Below are 20,602 nucleotides of genomic sequence, written 5' to 3'. Positions count from 1 at the left end.
ACTACACTGTGCAAATTAAATCACGGAGCCAGTTGGCTTGTGGGTGGCTCTGGTGACTGGGTGGTTGGGTGGGTGGTGTGTCGGAAGTGGAGCGCATGCAAATGATTGTGTATCATCCAGCTAGTGAGAGAGAAAACTCATGCAGGAGTGTGCCTGCTTGTCAGTGGGTTATGCACCTTGCCAGACGTTAAATCTACATAGAGCAGCTGGAGGGGACAAGAGCAGGTTTGCAAAATATAGATAGAAGAGCATATATGCTGGCGCATTCTCCATGATTGTGTCAGCTTATGTTTTGGTGCACTGCACTTTCCTCCACTAAGTTTTAGCCATTTTTGTTAAGCTCAAGTGTAGTTGCTTCTCGGCCTTTTGGCTGTGATCTTGTATCGTGGTTGAAGGGTCTGCTGGAGGGAGGGATTGTTTTCTTCATTGGCGAAAGACCAAAGATATTCCAGGATGGAAGGCTTGGGAACACTATCTGTTTTTCAGTTGTGGAAGAGCACAGAGGTCGGATTGGACTACATTCTATAGTAAAGGATATCTTTCTATTTATTGACCCTCCCCTTATATGTGTCTGTGTTACAATAAAGCTTCGGTTTTGTGAATCCCTCACCCTCTTACACTCCACACCCATAGCCTTATTAACTGTTGTATTATTGTATAGTTTAAATGTATAGTGCAGTTCATGATTTATAGTGTAGGCTGGCCTGTGCTGTAGTTCTGGAACTGTACTATACCGTCAGCATTTGTATTGTGTTTTGGCTGTGCTGCAACACTGTACTTATGTGTGTAATGTTTATGTATGTTTTTTTAATGTCAATAAAAACTGCTTTTTCAAGCCAATATCTGAAAACAATCAATGTTTATCTTTGATGGCAATAAAAGTGGTATGATATTTGATGCTTTTGAAAGGCAATATCTGATATGTCCCCTATCTGGGAACCATATATTAAATGGCTTTTCAGAAAAGGGAGATGGGAGAAGAGCTTTCAGTACTTGTAGGACCGATGCACATAAAGAAGCAAAAAAACATACATAAACATTACACACATAAGTACCGCGTTGCGGCAATGCCAAAACACAATAGAAATGCTGACGGTATAGTACAGTTCAAGAACTACAGCACAGGCCAGCCTACACTATAAATCATGAACTGCACTATACATTTAAACTGTACAATAATACAACAGTTAATAAGGCTATGGGTGTGGAGTGTAAGAGGGTGAGGGAATCACAAGCCCGAAGCTTTATTGAAAGACTGACACATATAAGGGGAGGATTAATAAATAGAAAGACATCCTTTACTATAGAATGTAGTCCAATCCGGTCTTTCAACTCTTCCACAATTGAAAAACGGATAGTGTTCCCAAGCCTTCCATCCTGGAATATCTTTGGTCTTTCGCCAATGAAGAAAGCAATCCCTCCCTCCAGCAGACCCTTCAACCACAATACAAGATCACAGCCAAAAGGCCGAGAAGCAACTACACTTGAGCTTAACAAAAATGGCTAAAACTTAGTGGAGGAAAGTGCAGTGCACCAAAACATAAGCTGACACAATCATGGAGAATGCGCCAGCATATATGCTCTTCTATCTATATTTTGCAAACCTGCTCTTGTCCCCTCCAGCTGCTCTATGTAGATTTAACGTCTGGCAAGGTGCATAACCCACTGACAAGCAGGCACACTCCTGCATGAGTTTTCACTCTCACTAGCTGGATGATACACAATCATTTGCATGTGCTCCACCTCCGACACACCACCCACCCAACCACCCAGTCACCAGAGCCACCCACAAACCAACTGGCTCCGTGATTTAATTTGCACAGTGTAGTCATCCAGGCAGCATGTCCTTCTCAATGGAAGGATCTCTGGTTCCATGGAATCTTCCGCATTGGAATGCTGCGGAACAAAAAGGATTTAAATATTCAGCTTGCTAGCATTCAATGTACCTGCGGCTTGGCTCTAGCACATGGGTCTTCATCCTGTGGCCCTCCAGCTGCTGTGAAACTACACATCCCAGCATGCCCTGCCACAGTTTTGCTATAAGGTATGCTAAAACTGAGGCAGGGCATGCTGGGATGTGTAGTTCCACAGCAGCTGGAGGGTCGCAGGTTGAAGACCCATGTTTTAGCATGCCTGTTCTATGATGCATGTTCCGTGATGTCACAATCAGCTTGGAATGGGGTGTCTAGCAGGCATTTGCTGACAGCCACTTGAGGGAGACACACATCAGGAGATGCAGCATATCGGAGGTCTTCGATGCCTTTCCAGCAAATGCACACCACCTGCTGCTGGTCTGGACACAAAACAATGCCCACAATCGAAGTCCCAAAATGCCCAACTACAGGATTCATGTAAGTAGTAAATTTAGGAATGAATTTAGAAGTAGGAAATTAAGTTAGTTCACAAGTACATTCAAATTCAGATCTAAAGTCTAGGTAGGCCTCACGTCCTGGCAGCCGCCAGCATTTAAAAATGCCTTGATTAGAGGTACGGAATTAAATGTAGATAAGAAGTAGACACAAAATAAGACTCCGCAGAGCAGTTATCAGGTGTTTTTATCAATTGTTGCATTTAAAAAATCAAGCAATTAGGTTGCAACAATGTAACCCTATTTGCAAAATAGTACTAAATAAGTTTGTCGATGTAAGACATTTGCAAAGGCGCATCCAAAACACGCTGGAAAATGCAACTGAATCTGTTTTTGGAGGCTAGAATAGGAAATGTGCATCGGTCCTACAAGTACTGAAAGCTCTTCTCCCATCTCCCTTTTCTGAAAAGCCATTTAATATATGGTTCCCAGATAGGGGACATATCAGATATTGCCTTTCAAAAGCAGCAAATATCATACCACTTCTATTGCCATCAAAGATAAACATTGATTGTTTTCAGATATTGGATTGAAAAAGCAGTCTTTATTGACATAAAGAAGCAAAAAAACATACATAAACATTACACACATAAGTACTGTGTTGCAGCACAGCCAAAACACAATACAAATGCTGTCGGTATAGTACAGTTCAAGAACTACAGCACAGGTCAGCCTACACTATAAATCATGAACTGCACTATACATTTAAACAATACAATAGTTAATAAGGCTATGGGTGTGGAGTGTAAGAGGGTGACGGAATCACAAGCCCAAAGCTTTATTGAAAGACAGACACATATAAAGGGAGGATTAATAAATACAAAGATACCCTTTACTATAGAATGTAGTCCAATCCGGTCTTTCAACTCTTCCACAACTGAAAAACGGATAGTGTTCCCAAGCCTTCCATCCTGGAATATCTTCAGTCTCTCGCCAATGAAGAAAACAATCCCTCCAGCAGACTCTTCAACCACAATACAATATCACAGCCAAAAGAGCGAGAAGCAACTACACTTGCGTTTAAACAAAATGGCTAAAACTTAGTGGAGGAAAGTGCAGTGCACCAAAACATAAGCTGACACAATCATGGAGAATGCGCCAGCATATATGCTCTTCTGTCTATATTTTCCAAACCTGCTCTTGTCCCCTCCAGTTGCTCCATGTAGATTTGACGTCTGGCAAGGTGCATAACTCACTGACAAGCAGGCACACTCCTACATGAGTTTTCTCTCTCACTAGCTGGATGATACACATTCATTTGCATGTGCTCCACCTCCGACACACCGCCCACCCAACCACCCAGTCACCAGAGCCACCCACAAGCCAACTGGCTCCGTGATTTAATTTGCACAGTGCAGTCATCCAGGCAGCATGTCCTTCTCAATGGAATAATCTCTGGTTCCATGGAATCTTCCGCATTGGAATGCTGCGGAACAAAAAGGATTTAAACATTCAGCTTGCTAGCATTCAATGTACCTGCGGTTTGGTTCTAGCACATGGGTCTTCATCCTGTGGCCCTCCAGCTGCTGTGAAACTACACATCCCAGCATGCCCTGCCACAGTTTTGCTTTTAAGGTATGCTAAAACTGAGGCAGGGCATGCTGGGATATGTAGTTCCACAGCAGCTGGAGGGTCGCAGGTTGAAGACCCATGTTCTAGCATGCCTGTTCTATGATGCATGTTCCGTGATGTCACAATCAGCTTGGAATGGGGTGTCTAGCATGCATTTGCTGACAGCCACTTGAGGCAGACACACATCAGGAGATGCAGCATATCGGAGGTCTTCGATGCCTTTCCAGCAAATGCACACCACCAGCTGCTGGTCTGGACACAAAACAATGCCCACAATTGAAGGCTCAAAATGCCCAACTACAGGATTAATGTAAGTAGTGAATTTAGGAATGAATTTAGAAGTAGGAAATTAAGTTAGTTCACAAGTACATTCAAATTCAGATCTAAAGACTAGGTAGGCCTCACGTCCTGGCAGCACCCAGCATTTAAAAATGCCTTGATTATAGGTAGGGAATTAAATGTAGATAAGAAGTAGACACAAAAGAAGACTCCACAGAGCAATTATCAGGTGTCTTTATCAATTTTTGCATTTAAAAAATCAAGCAATTAGGGAACACAATGTTGCGACAATGTAACCCTATTTGCAAAATAGTACTAAATAAGTTTGTCGATGTAAGACATTTGCAAAGGCGCAAACAAAACACGCTGGAAAATGCAACTGAATCTGTTTTTGGAGGTTAGAATAGATGCAGGATCAAGTAGCTCAATGGGTAGGGTGTTTGATTAGAATTTAACAGGTTTTAGGTTTGAATCCTGGGTATGATAGTTTGAGGTGTTATTTAATAAAGTATGTTTATATATTAGTCACACATGGCTTACTTGTACAAATGGCATGTCACCAGTTAGTGCTGACTGCTGATATGCCATTTACACAAACATGCCATGTGTGACTGTATATGCATTTAAGGAGGGCACCCCTGCAATACCACAAACCATTGAGTGTCAAGTATACTAGATATATCTTCATATCTCATGTGCTTTCTCTGAGACCAATCTTGTTATGCCCCTTCCCCACAAGGCATGCGCCTTTTGTCCATATTGCAAAAATGGGGGGGAGGGCATATAATTCTCTGTCACAGGGCACCAAAAAGTCTAGTTATGGCTCTGGTATGCATTATGTAATCTGGCAGACCATCTCTCCAACACTGGCTGGTTGGAATAGAAATCCGGTTATCTATGTGAGCAAATGACCATCAACGATTTACTCTCAAACACTAAAAAATGGACAAAAATGGTCCCCTAAACAAATTGGTTAAATTTTGGGTTTAACCAATTTGTGTAATGACCATTTTTGACCACTTTTCTAGTGTTTGGGAGCAAATGGTTAATTGACATTTGCTCCTATACATTACCAGATTTTCATTCCAACCATCCAGACTGGATAGATAGCCTGACAGATAATTGTGTAGTGTACGCCCAGGATAACTGTTAGTCATGCTTTATTTTATGGCGGCACATAAATGGGTGGACAGATCCAGGGCAAGCACTGCCCACTCATGCATAGTTGTCAACTGATGTGAAGTTCCAGGGGGCAATCTCAGTTATAAAGGGAAGTATCTGGAAATTGTCCCTAGTTAAAAAAAAAAAAAAATTTGATCAACTCCATTTATTTAGTATGATATCCCAGGTGATAGGATGCCGGCAGTCAGAACAACATACTTTATTAAATAACACATCTCAAACTACCATACCCAGGATTCAAACCTATAACCTGTTGAATTCTAATCAAACACCCTACCTATTGAGCTATTTGATCCTGCATAAAAATTGTGAACATTATATGAAGCTATTGGTACTTTGCAAAAAAAAAGAATCAGCATTACAACGCAGCAGATCCATGCAGTTTGCAGCCACACACTACATGTATCTGCTCAGCCACAATGCTGATTATTTCTTCACAAAGTACAAGGTGAGCTCCAAACAGAATTCTCTAGCTTAGAATTATACCTTTCTTTGCCAAACCTAGAAGTCGGGCCCCCCACCCTGGGATCCCCCAGAGGGAGGCCTGCACCGTCATGCGGCAGGCTTGTCCGTTTTGGAAGCAGGCTGATGGGCAGCCCAGGATTGCTTCAGTCTGGGCTTGGCAGGTCTGGAAACATGAGCTTGCTTTGGGTATGCCTGACCTTGGGTACGCTTTACCTGGAGGATGAAAGGGCCAAGAAAAGTACTTTTAGCCTTCTGCGTGGTAGGAGTCATACTAGGTAGGCAAGCTGTTTTAGCAGTAGCCAGATCAGCTACAATCTTATTGAGGTCTTCTCCAAAAGGAGATTCAACTGAGGCAGCACAAGGGAACTCTCATCTGGGGACAACAACTGCAGGGAGAACACATATTTTCAGATGAACATGGTAGGGCAGAAGGCTGCCTAATACTGAAGCACCCCCAAACAACAAATCAAATGCAACTTACTTGACAGAGATGTGCCTGAGCAACGGCCCTCCCCAGCCCTATCCCAAATCATACTTATTTTGCATAGGAGATACCATGGTCATGAAGATTGTTCTCCCAGGGTTAGGTTCATTCATTGCATTCTGGGTATGCTGACCCCTGTGATTTCCCCAAATGTGGGAAACTCGACTGCATTATTTGTGGTAGTGGGGGACTGTATTTGTGCTTTCCTCTGGTCAGCTCTGGTAAAATTCAGATTTCTTTGTCTCAGATCTTCCTCTAGCCTTGTTCTTCTTTCGAGAGTTCCCTTGTGCTGCCTCAGTTGGATCTCCTTCACTTGACAGGGGGGTGCCCGAGCAGCGACCCTCCCCAGCTCTAGCCCAACTCCTACTTACCTGCCAGGTGAGATACTATGATCATGAAGTTGCTTCTCCCAGGGCAAGGCTCACCCATTGCACTCTGGGTGTGCTGCCCCTGCGATTTCCCCAAATGTGGGAAACTTGACTGCATAATTTGAGTTTTCCCTGGTCGGCTCTCATGTAATTCAGATCTCTTTGTCTCAGGTCTCTCTCCAGCCTAGTTTGCTGTCTGGTTCCACTTCTTTTTTCTTAAGCCCCTCCCTTCTATACCCTTGTGCACTATCCTGACTTCTCCTCCCGTCTGCTTACTTTGTGCCTCCCAATGCACAATGCAAACTACGGGTAGTGCTGCAGGGCCCACACCCTTTTACTTGCTTTACAGAGCAGCTCTGGAGCTGTTACAGTGCCCAGCTGCTGCAAGAAATCAGCTTGAATGCTTCAGGGGCTGGGGAATGGCCAACATGAGCCCCACACCGAAGGAGGGTGGGGGTGCTTAATGCCAACTAGGGGTCATCCAAGCACCACAAAAGGCCTCCATGCCCTGCACGCTCCTTTTCTCTTTTCATATGCAGACAAGGGTTGAAGCCACCTTTGACCCACTGCTTGGATGACATCACCATATTCAAATCCATCTGCTGCAGGCCATCCCCCAGGAATGCTTGCACTAGTTGTTGCATTTGGTTTGTTGTTTGGGGGTGCTTCAGTATTAGGCAGCCTTCTGCCACCCCATGTTCATCTGAAAATATGTGTTCTCCCTGCAGTTGTTGTCCCCAGATGAGAGTTCCCTTGTGCTGCCTCAGTTGAATCTCCTTTACTTGACAGAGATGTGCCTGAGCAGCGGCCCTCCCCAGCTCTATCCCAAATCATACTTATTTTGCATAGGAGATACTATTGTCATGAAGATTGTTTTCCCAGGGTGAGGTTCATTCATTGCATTCTGGGTATGCTGACCCCTGTGATTTCCCCAAATGTGGGAAACTCGACTGCATTATTTGTGGTAGTGGTGGACTGTGTTTGTGCTTTCCTCTGGTCAGCTCTGGTAAAGTCAGATTTCTTTGTCTCAGATCTTCCTCTAGCCTTGTTCTTCTTTTGAGAGTTCCCTTGTGCTGCCTCAGTTGGATCTCCTTCACTTGAAAGGTAGTGCCCGAGCAGCGACCCTCCCCAGCTCTAGCCCAACTCCTACTAACCTGCCAGGTGAGATACTATGATCATGAAGGTGCTTCTCCCAGGGCAAGGCTCACCCATTGCACTCTGGGTGTGCTGCCCCTTGCGATTTCCCCAAATGTGGGAAACTTGACTGCATAATTTGTGTTTCCCCTGGACGGCTCTCGTATAATTCAGATCTCTTTGTCTCAGGTCTCTCTCCAGCCTAGTATGCTGTCTGTTTCCACTTCTCTTTTCTTGAGCCCCTCCCTTCTATAACCTTGTGCACTATCCTGACTTCTCCTCCCGTCTGCTTACTTTGTGCCTTCCAATGCACAATGCAAACTACAGGTAGTGCTGCAGGGCCCACACCCTTTTACTTGCCTTACAGAGCAGCTCTGGAGCTGTTACAGTACCCAGCTGCTGCAAGAAATCAGCTTGAATGCTTCAGGGGCTGGGGCATGGCCAACATGAGCCCCACACCGAAGGAGGGTGGGGGTGTTTAATGCGAACTAGGGGTCATCCAAGCGTCGCAAAAGGCCGCCATGCCCTGCATATCCCTTTTCTCTTTTCATAAGCAGACGAGGGTTGAAGCCAACTTTGACCCACTGCTTGGATGACATCACTTGCTGCCTTTCCAATGAAGCAAGTTTAATTTAGTAATAGGTGAAAAACCATCCCTACAAAGGTGTTAATCAGATACTTGGCTTTGTGGACACTTTTCAGAGAACAAATTAGTTAGCATAAAAATAAAGCCAGAAAATGAAGAGCTGTTTAATCACTCAATTGGATTTTTCTGCAAGCGTATTTCTTTTTCTCTGCAACCCACTGCTAAGTTGTGCTTCCTAGCTGTTCTTTTATAAAATCACTTAATCAAATCTAACTCTGATTACATCAGAGAAGGCCAGGTACCCTACACCATAAGAGGGGGTTTGAAATTTTGACTTGTCTACTTAAAGATCACCAAAATCTGATGACAAGGTCAATAACATCCCTGGGTGGGATTGAACCACCAACCCTTTGGTTAATAACCAAACACACTAACCGATTGCACCACCGAGACACTTTGCAAAAGTACATACTGACAAAGGTTAATAAGCATTCATCTAGAACGTTTCCTAGAAAACTTTAAAAAGTCAATAATCTGGAGAGTTTTTGTAAGATGTTTCTTCCATCAACCAATGAAGAAACGCATTGGTACTTTCCCATGATGAGTGAGTGCTTCAGGATCTCTTGCACTTACATGTGCAGCAGAGTACTGCAATGGAAGCATGCTGGGCCCCTTAACCCAGAGGTAGGCAGATTGAAACTATCCTCTGCTATATGCATTTTTTTTTTTGTTAATTAAAGTAATCCAAAACTGGGATTGATATTTTTGCTCTTTTATTTTTACTTAAAGTACAATAACTTTTACCATTTTAATTTGTTTTAATAGTATATTGACAGTATTGTTTTCTTTCAAAAATCCACTTAATTTTCTTTACCCTATTATTAAAATGGTAATTGACAAAAACAAACTACATTGTCACCAGAAGAGCAATACAAAATGTACAAGTGATATATTAAAATCATCTTTCCAGCTTGAATTTCAATGATGCATTGGGGCAACGATTTTGTGAGAAACATCTTCACCCTTAAATAAAGATTTTCTTAATTCCTTACCTGTGTGCTAATTAGATATCACCTTGTTTTCACATTAAACAGACTTCCACATGAGAAAGCAGCAAGGATGCAGTGGCGTTAATGTTTCCTGGTGTCAACCTGTATTATTTCAGTAGATATTGAAATGAGGATGCATCTTGCTGCCTTTCCAATGAAGCAAGTTTAATTTAGTAATAGGTGAAAAACCATCCCTACAAAGATGTTAATCAGATACTTGGCTTTGTGGACACTTTTCAGAGAACAAATTTGTTAGCATAAAAATAAAGCCAGAAAATGAAGAGCTGCTTAATCACTCAATTTGATTTTTTTGCCAGCATATTTCTTTTTCTCTGCAAACCACTGCTAAATTGTGCTTCCTAGCTGTTTTTATAAAATCACTGAATCAAATCTAACTCTGATTACATCAGAGAAGGCCAGGTACCCTACACCATAACAGGGGTTTTTGAAATTTTGACTTGTCTACTTAAAGATCACCAAAATCTGATAACAAGGTCAATTACATCCCTGGGTGGGATTGAACCACCAACCTTTTGGTTAATAGCTGTACACACTAACTGATTGCGCCACAGCGACACTTTGCAAAAGTACATACTGACAAAGGCTAATAAGCATTCATCTAGAACGTTTCCTAGAAAAACTTTAAATAGTCAATAATCTGGAGAGTTTTTGTAAGATGTTTCTTCCATCAACCAATGAAGAAACACATTGGTACTTTCCCATGATGAGTGAGTGCTTCAGGATCTCTTGCAATTACATGTGCAGCAGAGTACTGTAATGGAAGCATGCTGGGTCCATAGCCCAGAGGTAGGCAGATTGAAACTATCCTCTGCTATATGCGTTTTTTTTTTTGTTAATTAAAGTAATCCAAAACTGGGATTGATATTTTTGCTCTTTTATTTTTACTTAAAGTACAATAACTTTTACCATTTTCATTTGTTTTAATAGTATATTGACAGTATTGTTTTCTTTCAAAAATCCACTTAATTTTCTTTACCCGATTATTAAAATGGTAATTGACAAAAACAAACTACATTGTCACCAGAAGAGCAATACAAAATGTACAAGTGATATATTAAAATCATCTTTCCAGCTTGAATTTCAATGATGCATTGGGGCAACGATTTTGTGAGAAACATCTTCACCCTTAAATAAAGATTTTCTTAATTCCTTACCTGTGTGCTAATTAGATATCACCTTGTTTTCACATTAAACAGACTTCCACATGAGAAAGCACAAAGGATGCAGTGGCGTTAATGTTTCCTGGTGTCAACCTGTATTATTTCAGTAGATATTGAAATGAGGATGCATCTTGCTGCCTTTCCAATGAAGCAAGTTTAATTTAGTAATAGGTTAAAAACCATCCCTACAAATGTGTTAATCAGAAACTTGGCTTTGTGGACACTTTTCAGAGAACAAATTTGTTAGCATAAAAATAAAGCCAGAAAATGAAAAGCTGTTTAATCACTCAATTGGATTTTTTTGCCAGCATATTTCTTTTTCTCTGCAACCCACTGCTAAATTGTGCTTCCTAGCTGTTTTTATAAAATCACTGAATCAAATCTAACTCTGATTACATCAGAGAAGGCCAGGTACCCTACACCATAAGAGGGGGTTTGAAATTTTCACTTGTCTACATAAAGATCACCAAAATCTGATAACAAGGTCAATTACGTCCCTGGGTGGGATTGAACCACCAACCTTTTGGTTAATAGCCTTACACAGTAACTGATTGCGCCACAGCAACACTTTGTAAAAGTCCATACTGACAAAGGCTAATAAGCATTCATCTAGAACGATTCCTAGAAACATTTTAAAAAGTCAATAATGTGGAGAGTTTTTGTAAGATGTTTCTTCCATCAACCAATGAAGAAACACATTGGTACTTTCCCATGATGAGTGAGTGCTTCAGGATCTCTTGCACTTACATGTGCAGCAGAGTACTGTAATGGAAGCATGCTGGGTCCATAACCCAGAGGTAGGCAGATTGAAACTATCCTCTGCTATATGCATTTTTTTTTTGTTCATTAAAGTAATCCAAAACTGGGATTGATATTTTAGCTTTTATTTTTACTTAAAGTACAATAACTTTTACCATTTTAATTTGTTTTAGTGCAAATGGCATATCAGCAGTCAGCACTAACTGGTGACATGCCATTTGTACAAGTAAGCCATGTGTGACTAATATATAAACATGCTTTATTAAATAACACCTCAAACTATCATACCCAGGATTCAAACCTATAACCTGTTGAATTCTAATCAAACACCCTACCCATGGAGCTACTTGATCCTGCATCTTTTCTAACCTCCAAAAACAGATTCAGTTGCATTTTCCAGCGTGTTTTGTTTGCGCCTTTGCAAATGTCTTACATCGACAAACTTATTTAGTACTATTTTGCAAATAGGGTTACATTGTCGCAACATTGTGTTCCCTAATTGCTTGATTTTTTAAATGCAACAATTGATAAAGACACCTGATAATTGCTCTGTGGAGTCTTATTTTGTGTTTTGTGTTTAGTCTTTAGATCTGAATTTGAATGTACTTGTGAACTAACTTAATTTCCTACTTCTAAATTCATTCCTAAATTCACTACTTACATGAATCCTGTAGTTGGGCATTTTGGGACTTCGATTGTGGGCATTGTTTTGTGTCCAGACCAGCAGCAGGTGGTGTGCATTTGCTGGAAAGGCATCGAAGACCTCCGATATGCTGCATCTCCTGATGTGTGTCTCCCTCAAGTGGCTGTCAGCAAATGCCTGCTAGACACCCCATTCCAAGCTGATTGTGACATCATGGAACATGCATCATAGAACAGGCATGCTAAAACATGGGTCTTCAACCTGCGACCCTCCAGCTGCTGTGGAACTACACATCCCAGCATGCCCTGCCTCAGTTTTAGCATACCTTAATAGCAAAACTGTGGCAGGGCATGCTGGGATGTGTAGTTTCACAGCAGCTGGAGGGCCACAGGATAAAGACCCATGTGCTAGAGCCAAGCCGCAGGTACATTGAATGCTAGCAAGCTGAATATTTAAATCCTTTTTGTTCCGCAGCATTCCAATGCGGAAGATTCCATGGAACCAGAGATCCTTCCATTGAGAAGGACATGCTGCCTGGATGACTACACTGTGCAAATTAAATCACGGAGCCAGTTGGCTTGTGGGTGGCTCTGGTGACTGGGTGGTTGGGTGGGTGGTGTGTCGGAAGTGGAGCGCATGCAAATGATTGTGTATCATCCAGCTAGTGAGAGAGAAAACTCATGCAGGAGTGTTCCTGCTTGTCAGTGGGTTATGCACCTTGCCAGACGTTAAATCTACATAGAGCAGCTGGAGGGGACAAGAGCAGGTTTGCAAAATATAGATAGAAGAGCATATATGCTGGCGCATTCTCCATGATTGTGTCAGCTTATGTTTTGGTGCACTGCACTTTCCTCCACTAAGTTTTAGCCATTTTTGTTAAGCTCAAGTGTAGTTGCTTCTCGGCCTTTTGGCTGTGATCTTGTATCGTGGTTGAAGGGTCTGCTGGAGGGAGGGATTGTTTTCTTCATTGGCGAAAGACCAAAGATATTCCAGGATGGAAGGCTTGGGAACACTATCTGTTTTTCAGTTGTGGAAGAGCACAGAGGTCGGATTGGACTACATTCTATAGTAAAGGATATCTTTCTATTTATTGACCCTCCCCTTATATGTGTCTGTGTTACAATAAAGCTTCGGTTTTGTGAATCCCTTACCCTCTTACACTCCACACCCATAGCCTTATTAACTGTTGTATTATTGTATACTTTAAATGTATAGTGCAGTTCATGATTTATAGTGTAGACTGGCCTGTGCTGTAGTTCTTGAACTGTACTATACCGTCAGCATTTGTATTGTGTTTTGGCTGTGCTGCAACACTGTATTTATGTGTGCAATGTTTATGTATGTTTTTTTTTTATGTCAATAAAGACTGCTTTTTCAAGCCAATATCTGAAAACAATCAATGTTTATCTTTGATGGCAATAAAAGTGGTATGATATTTGATGCTTTTGAAATCCAATATCTGATATGTCCCCTATCTGGGAACCATATATTAAATGGCTTTTCAGAAAAGGGAGATGGGAGAAGAGCTTTCATTACTTGTAGGACCGATGCACATAAAGAAGCAAAAAAACATACATAAACATTACACACATAAGTACCGCGTTGCGGCACAGCCAAAACACAATAGAAATGCTGATGGTATAGTACAGTTCAAGAACTACAGCACAGGCCAGCCTACACTATAAATCATGAACTGCACTATACATTTAAACTGTACAATAATACAACAGTTAATAAGGCTATGGGTGTGGAGTGTAAGAGGGTGAGGGAATCACAAGCCCGAAGCTTTATTGAAAGACTGACACATATAAGGGGAGGTTTAATAAATAGAAAGACATCCTTTACTATAGAATGTAGTCCAATCCGACCTCTGTGCTCTTCCACAACTGAAAAACAGATAGTGTTCCCAAGCCTTCCATCCTGGAATATCTTTGGTCTTTCGCCAATGAAGAAAGCAATCCCTCCCTCCAGCAGACCCTTCAACCACAATACAAGATCACAGCCAAAAGGCCGAGAAGCAACTACACTTGAGCTTAACAAAAATGGCTAAAACTTAGTGGAGGAAAGTGCAGTGCACCAAAACATAAGCTGACACAATCATGGAGAATGCGCCAGCATATATGCTCTTCTATCTATATTTTGCAAACATGCTCTTGTCCCCTCCAGCTGCTCTATGTAGATTTAACGTCTGGCAAGGTGCATAACCCACTGACAAGCAGGCACACTCCTGCATGAGTTTTCACTCTCACTAGCTGGATGATACACAATCATTTGCATGTGCTCCACCTCCGACACACCACCCACCCAACCACCCAGTCACCAGAGCCACCCACAAACCAACTGGCTCCGTGATTTAATTTGCACAGTGTAGTCATCCAGGCAGCATGTCCTTCTCAATGGAAGGATCTCTGGTTCCATGGAATCTTCCGCATTGGAATGCTGCGGAACAAAAAGGATTTAAATATTCAGCTTGCTAGCATTCAATGTACCTGCGGCTTGGCTCTAGCACATGGGTCTTCATCCTGTGGCCCTCCAGCTGCTGTGAAACTACACATCCCAGCACGCCCTGCCACAGTTTTGCTATAAGGTATGCTAAAACTGAGGCAGGGCATGCTGGGATGTGTAGTTCCACAGCAGCTGGAGGGTCGCAGGTTGAAGACCCATGTTTTAGCATGCCTGTTCTATGATGCATGTTCCGTGATGTCACAATCAGCTTGGAATGGGGTGTCTAGCAGGCATTTGCTGACAGCCACTTGAGGGAGACACACATCAGGAGATGCAGCATATCGGAGGTCTTCGATGCCTTTCCAGCAAATGCACACCACCTGCTGCTGGTCTGGACACAAAACAATGCCCACAATCGAAGTCCCAAAATGCCCAACTACAGGATTCATGTAAGTAGTGAATTTAGGAATGAATTTAGAAGTAGGAAATTAAGTTAGTTCACAAGTACATTCAAATTCAGATCTAAAGTCTAGGTAGGCCTCACGTCCTGGCAGCCGCCAGCATTTAAAAATGCCTTGATTAGAGGTACGGAATTAAATGTAGATAAGAAGTAGACACAAAATAAGACTCCGCAGAGCAGTTATCAGGTGTTTTTATCAATTGTTGCATTTAAAAAATCAAGCAATTAGGGAACACAATGTTGCAACAATGTAAACCTATTTGCAAAATAGTACTAAATAAGTTTGTCGATGTAAGACATTTGCAAAGGCGCATCCAAAACACGCTGGAAAATGCAACTGAATCTGTTTTTGGAGGCTAGAATAGGAAATGTGCATCGGTCCTACAAGTACTGAAAGCTCTTCTCCCATCTCCCTTTTCTGAAAAGCCATTTAATATATGGTTCCCAGATAGGGGACATATCAGATATTGCCTTTCAAAAGCAGCAAATATCATACCACTTCTATTGCCATCAAAGATAAACATTGATTGTTTTCAGATATTGGATTGAAAAAGCAGTCTTTATTGACAAAAAGAAGCAAAAAAACATACATAAACATTACACACATAAGTACTGTGTTGCAGCACAGCCAAAACACAATACAAATGCTGTCGGTATAGTACAGTTCAAGAACTACAGTACAGGTCAGCCTACACTATAAATCATGAACTGCACTATACATTTAAACAATACAATAGTTAATAAGGCTATGGGTGTGGAGTGTAAGAGGGTGACGGAATCACAAGCCCAAAGCTTTATTGAAAGACAGACACATATAAAGGGAGGATTAATAAATACAAAGATACCCTTTACTATAGAATGTAGTCCAATCCGGTCTTTCAACTCTTCCACAACTGAAAAACGGATAGTGTTCCCAAGCCTTCCATCCTGGAATATCTTCAGTCTCTCGCCAATGAAGAAAACAATCCCTCCAGCAGACTCTTCAACCACAATACAATATCACAGCCAAAAGAGCGAGAAGCAACTACACTTGCGTTTAAACAAAATGGCTAAAACTTAGTGGAGGAAAGTGCAGTGCACCAAAACATAAGCTGACACAATCATGGAGAATGCGCCAGCATATATGCTCTTCTGTGTATATTTTCCAAACCTGCTCTTGTCCCCTCCAGTTGCTCCATGTAGATTTGACGTCTGGCAAGGTGCATAACTCACTGACAAGCAGGCACACTCCTGCATGAGTTTTCTCTCTCACTAGCTGGATGATACACATTCATTTGCATGTGCTCCACCTCCGACACACCGCCCACCCAACCACCCAGTTACCAGAGCCACCCACAAGCCAACTGGCTCCGTGATTTAATTTGCACAGTGCAGTCATCCAGGCAGCATGTCCTTCTCAATGGAATAATCTCTGGTTCCATGGAATCTTCCGCATTGGAATGCTGCGGAACAAAAAGGATTTAAACATTCAGCTTGCTAGCATTCAATGTACCTGCGGTTTGGTTCTAGCACATGGGTCTTCATCCTGTGGCCCTCCAGCTGCTGTGAAACTACACATCCCAGCATGCCCTGCCACAGTTTTGCTATTAAGGTATGCTAAAACTGAGGCAGGGCATGCTGGGATATGTAGTTCCACAGCAGCTGGAGGGTCGCAGGTTGAAGACCCATGTTCTAGCATGCCTGTTCTATGATGCATGTTCCGTGATGTCACAATCAGCTTGGAATGGGGTGTCTAGCATGCATTTGCTGACAGCCACTTGAGGCAGACACACATCAGGAGATGCAGCATATCGGAGGTCTTCGATGCCTTTCCAGCAAATGCACACCACCAGCTGCTGGTCTGGACACAAAACAATGCCCACAATTGAAGGCTCAAAATGCCCAACTACAGGATTAATGTAAGTAGTGAATTTAGGAATGAGTTTAGAAGTAGGAAATTAAGTTAGTTCACAAGTACATTCAAATTCAGATCTAAAGACTAGGTAGGCCTCACGTCCTGGCAGCACCCAGCATTTAAAAATGCCTTGATTATAGGTAGGGAATTAAATGTAGATAAGAAGTAGACACAAAAGAAGACTCCACAGAGCAATTATCAGGTGTCTTTATCAATTTTTGCATTTAAAAAATCAAGCAATTAGGGAACACAATGTTGCGACAATGTAACCCTATTTGCAAAATAGTACTAAATAAGTTTGTCGATGTAAGACATTTGCAAAGGCGCAAACAAAACACGCTGGAAAATGCAACTGAATCTGTTTTTGGAGGTTAGAATAGATGCAGGATCAAGTAGCTCAATGGGTAGGGTGTTTGATTAGAATTTAACAGGTTATAGGTTTGAATCCTGGGTATGATAGTTTGAGGTGTTATTTAATAAAGTATGTTTATATATTAGTCACACATGGCTTACTTGTACAAATGGCATGTCACCAGTTAGTGCTGACTGCTGATATGCCATTTACACAAACATGCCATGTGTGACTGTATATGCATTTAAGGAGGGCACCCCTGCAATACCACAAACCATTGAGTGTCAAGTATACTAGATTTATCTTCATATCTCATGTGCTTTCTCTGAGACCAATCTTGTTATGCCCCTTCCCCACAAGGCATGCGCCTTTTGTCCATATTGCAAAAATGGGGGGGAGGGCATATAATTCTCTGTCACAGGGCACCAAAAAGTCTAGTTATGGCTCTGGTATGCATTATGTAATCTGGCAGACCATCTCTCCAACACTGGCTGGTTGGAATAGAAATCCGGTTATCTATGTGAGCAAATGACCATCAACGATTTACTCTCAAACACTAAAAAATGGACAAAAATGGTCCCCTAAACAAATTGGTTAAATTTTGGGTTTAACCAATTTGTGTAATGACCATTTTTGACCACTTTTCTAGTGTTTGGGAGCAAATGGTTAATTGACATTTGCTCCTATACATTACCAGATTTTCATTCCATCCATCCAGACTGGATAGATAGCCTGACAGATAATTGTGTAGTGTACGCCCAGGATAACTGTTAGTCATGCTTTATTTTATGGCGGCACATAAATGGGTGGACAGATCCAGGGCAAGCACTGCCCACTCATGCATAGTTGTCAACTGATGTGAAGTTCCAGGGGGCAATCTCAGTTATAAAGAGAAGTATCTGGAAATTGTCCCTAGTTAAAAAAAAAAAAAATTTTTTTATCAACTCCATTTATTTAGTATGATATCCCAGGTGATAGGATGCCGGCAGTCAGAACAACATACTTTATTAAATAACACATCTCAAACTACCATACCCAGGATTCAAACCTATAACCTGTTGAATTCTAATCAAACACCCTACCTATTGAGCTATTTGATCCTGCATAAAAATTGTGAACATTATATGAAGCTATTGGTACTTTGCAAAAAAAAAGAATCAGCATTACAACGCAGCAGATCCATGCAGTTTGCAGCCACACACTACATGTATCTGCTCAGCCACAATGCTGATTATTTCTTCACAAAGTACAAGGTGAGCTCCAAACAGAATTCTCTAGCTTAGAATTATACCTTTCTTTGCCAAACCTAGAAGTCGGGCCCCCCACCCTGGGATCCCCCAGAGGGAGGCCTGCACCGTCATGCGGCAGGCTTGTCCGTTTTGGAAGCAGGCTGATGGGCAGCCCAGGATTGCTTCAGTCTGGGCTTGGCAGGTCTGGAAACATGAGCTTGCTTTGGGTATGCCTGACCTTGGGTACGCTTTACCTGGAGGATGAAAGGGCCAAGAAAAGTACTTTTAGCCTTCTGCGTGGTAGGAGTCATACTAGGTAGGCAAGCTGTTTTAGCAGTAGCCAGATCAGCTACAATCTTATTGAGGTCTTCTCCAAAAGGAGATTCAACTGAGGCAGCACAAGGGAACTCTCATCTGGGGACAACAACTGCAGGGAGAACACATATTTTCAGATGAACATGGGAGGGCAGAAGGCTGCCTAATACTGAAGCACCCCCAAACAACAAATCAAATGCAACTTACTTGACAGAGATGTGCCTGAGCAACGGCCCTCCCCAGCCCTATCCCAAATCATACTTATTTTGCATAGGAGATACCATGGTCATGAAGATTGTTCTCCCAGGGTTAGGTTCATTCATTGCATTCTGGGTATGCTGACCCCTGTGATTTCCCCAAATGTGGGAAACTCGACTGCATTATTTGTGGTAGTGGGGGACTGTGTTTGTGCTTTCCTCTGGTCAGCTCTGGTAAAAGTCAGATTTCTTTGTCTCAGATCTTCCTCTAGCCTTGTTCTTCTTTCGAGAGTTCCCTTGTGCTGCCTCAGTTGGATCTCCTTCACTTGACAGGGGGGTGCCCGAGCAGCGACCCTCCCCAGCTCTAGCCCAACTCCTACTTACCTGCCAGGTGAGATACTATGATCATGAAGTTGCTTCTCCCAGGGCAAGGCTCACCCATTGCACTCTGGGTGTGCTGCCCCTGCGATTTCCCCAAATGTGGGAAACTTGACTGCATAATTTGAGTTTTCCCTGGTCGGCTCTCATGTAATTCAGATCTCTTTGTCTCAGGTCTCTCTCCAGCCTAGTTTGCTGTCTGGTTCCACTTCTTTTTTCTTGAGCCCCTCCCTTCTATACCCTTGTGCACTATCCTGACTTCTCCTCCCGTCTGCTTACTTTGTGCCTCCCAATGCACAATGCAAACTACAGGTAGTGCTGCAGGGCCCACACCCTTTTACTTGCTTTACAGAGCAGCTCTGGAGCTGTTACAGTGCCCAGCTGCTGCAAGAAATCAGCTTGAATGCTTCAGGGGCTGGGGAATGGCCAACATGAGCCCCACACCGAAGGAGGGTGGGGGTGCTTAATGCGAACTAGGGGTCATCCAAGCACCACAAAAGGCCTCCATGCCCTGCACGCTCCTTTTCTCTTTTCATATGCAGACGAGGGTTGAAGCCAACTTTGACCCACTGCTTGGATGACATCACCATATTCAAATCCATCTGCTGCAGGCCATCCCCCAGGAATGCTTGCACTAGTTGTTGCATTTGGTTTGTTGTTTGGGGGTGCTTCAGTATTAGGCAGCCTTCTGCCACCCCATGTTCATCTGAAAATATGTGTTCTCCCTGCAGTTGTTGTCCCCAGATGAGAGTTCCCTTGTGCTGCCTCAGTTGAATCTCCTTTACTTGACAGAGATGTGCCTGAGCAACGGCCCTCCCCAGCCCTATCCCAAATCATACTTATTTTGCATAGGAGATACTATTGTCATGAAGATTGTTCTCCCAGATTTAATTAAGTGATTTTATAAAAAACAGCTAGGAAGCACAATTTAGCAGTGGGTTGCAGAGAAAAAAATAACATTTTAAACCTACCGGTAAATTTTTTCTCTCGTAGTCCGTAGAGGATGATGGGGACTCCGTAAGGACCATGGGGGATAGACGGGCTCCGCAGCAGACATGGGCACTTTAAGAAAGACTTTAGATCTGGGTGTGCACTGGCTCCTCCCTCTATGCCCCTCCTCCATACCTCAGTTAGAGAAACTGTGCCCAGAGGAGACGGACAGTACGAGGAAAGGATTTTTGTTAATCCAAGGTCAAGATTCATACCAGCCACACCAATCACACCGTATAACTTGTGATATACTACCCAGTTAACAGTATGAA

The 20,602-nt window shown here is 42.5% G+C and overlaps 6 non-coding genes across 6 annotated transcripts; all 6 read left to right on the top strand.

Moving 5' to 3' along the window:
* The first annotated feature begins 6,397 nt into the window (after window positions 1-6,397).
* LOC135009819 (U1 spliceosomal RNA) lies at window positions 6,398-6,561 on the top strand. The gene has a single exon (XR_010209316.1). It is a non-coding gene; the product is annotated as a U1 spliceosomal RNA (small nuclear RNA).
* Window positions 6,562-6,713: 152 nt separating this feature from the next.
* LOC135009627 (U1 spliceosomal RNA) lies at window positions 6,714-6,876 on the top strand. The gene has a single exon (XR_010209160.1). It is a non-coding gene; the product is annotated as a U1 spliceosomal RNA (small nuclear RNA).
* A 674-nt stretch (window positions 6,877-7,550) lies between these two features.
* On the top strand, window positions 7,551-7,714 carry LOC135009466 (U1 spliceosomal RNA). Its single transcript, XR_010209008.1, has one exon. It is a non-coding gene; the product is annotated as a U1 spliceosomal RNA (small nuclear RNA).
* Window positions 7,715-7,864: 150 nt separating this feature from the next.
* LOC135009552 (U1 spliceosomal RNA) lies at window positions 7,865-8,028 on the top strand. The gene has a single exon (XR_010209091.1). It is a non-coding gene; the product is annotated as a U1 spliceosomal RNA (small nuclear RNA).
* Window positions 8,029-19,022: 10,994 nt separating this feature from the next.
* On the top strand, window positions 19,023-19,186 carry LOC135009429 (U1 spliceosomal RNA). Its single transcript, XR_010208971.1, has one exon. It is a non-coding gene; the product is annotated as a U1 spliceosomal RNA (small nuclear RNA).
* A 152-nt stretch (window positions 19,187-19,338) lies between these two features.
* On the top strand, window positions 19,339-19,501 carry LOC135009626 (U1 spliceosomal RNA). Its single transcript, XR_010209159.1, has one exon. It is a non-coding gene; the product is annotated as a U1 spliceosomal RNA (small nuclear RNA).
* Window positions 19,502-20,602: the final 1,101 nt, after the last annotated feature.

Source organism: Pseudophryne corroboree, unplaced genomic scaffold (assembly GCF_028390025.1).
Source record: "Pseudophryne corroboree isolate aPseCor3 unplaced genomic scaffold, aPseCor3.hap2 scaffold_227, whole genome shotgun sequence".
Taxonomy (NCBI): Eukaryota; Metazoa; Chordata; class Amphibia; order Anura; family Myobatrachidae; genus Pseudophryne; species Pseudophryne corroboree.
The sequence above is the reverse complement of the archived record's forward strand: the minus strand, read 5'-3'. Positions and strand labels throughout refer to the sequence as shown.